Below are 2,463 nucleotides of genomic sequence, written 5' to 3' on the forward strand. Positions count from 1 at the left end.
TCTCTATATTGCTTCTTTAATTTTTACTTAAAGTTATTTACTTAGGGGCATCTTACCATGAGCTTAATCAGTGGTCTAATAAGTAACTTTAACTAAGTAACACAGTAAGTAAAGGCAAAAACGTCCATATTATTAACAAAACTAGGAAATATTAATTTCCTTGACGCACATTGCTTCCATAAGGAGATCGGTCAAACCTGTTATAGATCTATAAGATTTGGTACGTGATAGATGGCATGCCATTAATCATCTCTAAAAAGAGCAGCATCAATCTCCTACAAGAAAGCGGCCAGAAATAGGAGACCTTAGTAAAGGGATCTTACTTTCAACCATAAGGCCAGCCAAGTAATAACTACCTTACTAAAGGAGCAAGTTATTACAGATAAAAAACGACTATATAAAGAGAGCTGGCTGGAGCCATAAGTTTCTCGAACACTCTTATCCTTATAAATTCATTATAATTACCCAGTACTGTTGGTCGTTTTCCTTCTCGGGACAAGGTGGCTTTATAGTAGCATCCGCTTCGTCCAAGAAGAAGGGGAGAGCCAAGATATAGAGTAATTCCGGTTCGAGTAAAGTTGAATCCGTCCGAGAATAAGTAAGGACAACAATCATCTAAAAAAGCCAGGACGAATTGCTATTTGACTAGCCTCGACTAAGGAAATGGCCAGTTCATGATCATGGACAGTTTACCTCGGATGGCTTGATACTTGGCTTAAAAAGCACAGAGGTGGGAACTAGTCTATAGCAGTGGTCGAGTGTCTCTAGCTCTTGGGAAAACCATGTTAAGCCCTATCTGGCAATCATTGGTCTTCCAATCGTTTAGACGAAGGGGTTTTTCTCTAAAAACCATTTAAAAGACAAAAGATGTCACTAAAGTTAGACAAGCAACGCTAACAATTGTAAAATTCTCTAAATAAGAGTCGTCTAGTAAAAAATAGTTTAATGATCATCAGAGTACTGTTTAATTGAAGCACTTCTATGATTAAGGACGAGTGACTTCAGCACTTGAAAAATTCAAGTATGAATTAAATTCGTCCATTAGTTATAGCAGTATTGGACGATTTATTTTTGTACTTAGAATTAAATTATCCTTAGAAATGGACGAGTGATTTTGGTACCTAGTAAACAAAGACAAAATTGGACAAAAAAGCTATGATATATATTGATTTGTTCAAAATATTACAACCTAAACAAAAGGAAAACAAAAAATGCATAGTTAGCTTTAACTTGCTCTCCCGACGAAGGCCACCTAAAGAAGGAAGCCGGCCTGAAGAAGTCAGCAAGCAGAGGTCAAAGGTTCTGGTCGTCCTCCTTAAAAGAGGAGATCCTCGTCCTAAAAATAGATAAAGGCCTGAGTCTCTAGACGAAGGCCACCTGAAGAAGGAACCCGGTCAAAAGACCGTTGGCCGCTTCCCCTTTGGGAAAGAGCCTCGTCCTAAAAGTAGACAAGGGCCTTAGTTTCCAGACGAAGGCTACCTGAAGAAAAAGTCGGCCAAAATACTGTTGGCTTGGAGTAAGCAGAAATTTCGGGTACCCAGACCCAGACCCGGTATGGAACCGCCGGGTTTGGGTCCAAAAAATGGACCCGGTTGCATCCGGTTCCAATTTTGGGTAGAATTTTGTCGGATCTGGTACCTGGTGGGTACCAGGTTTGACCGGTTCCGGCTCTGGGTACCCGGTTGGAGCAGGTCTGGGTCCGGGTACTGATAATTGGTTTTTTTCATATACTCATATAAAATTTGTAATAGGATAATACACTAGTAGAAAAATACTCAAATGCTCCGGTTAAAAAGCCCAGAAATGCTTCGTATTTGACGCGTAGCAGACGTCATACTAGCATTTGAGAATTTCACAAATGCTCCGGTTGAAAATCAGAGCATTTAGTTTATCCAATGCTTCGGTTGTGATTAAAACCGGAGCATTTGATGTATTTTTACATGCCTAGAATAGATCAAATGCTCCGGTTTATAGGAGAAAACCGGAGCATTGGTGGAAACAAATGCTCCGGTTTAAGCTTACAACCGGAGCATTTCTACAATTTTATTAAAAAAAAAATTATGCACAGGTTTAAAGCAGAGGCACCTTCTGTCATACATTATATCATACATATATATTCCAGCAACAAATTACATAAATTAAGCAACTAACACTTGAATTCTTCATTACTTTGTGTGTAAGTCAGAAAGAAGCAGATAACTTCCAAAATGCAAACATCCTATACTAAATCATAAAGCAACCCCTAAATAGCATAAAAATAATCATTATGCTTCCTTCTATTAGCAAGGAAAGATACAAATTTCACCCTAATCAGACTTAACACATATCAAAATCCAACTATTTATAATTGAACATAGCACTGCTTATCAAAAATTAAGCTCCTAATATCTGAACCAACAAAACAAGATAAAACCAGCAATTACATTGATAAAATTAAACATTTCACTTATGCATGTTTTCGCA

Source organism: Beta vulgaris, chromosome 7 (assembly GCF_026745355.1).
Source record: "Beta vulgaris subsp. vulgaris cultivar EL10 chromosome 7, EL10.2, whole genome shotgun sequence".
NCBI lineage: Eukaryota > Viridiplantae > Streptophyta > Magnoliopsida > Caryophyllales > Amaranthaceae > Beta > Beta vulgaris.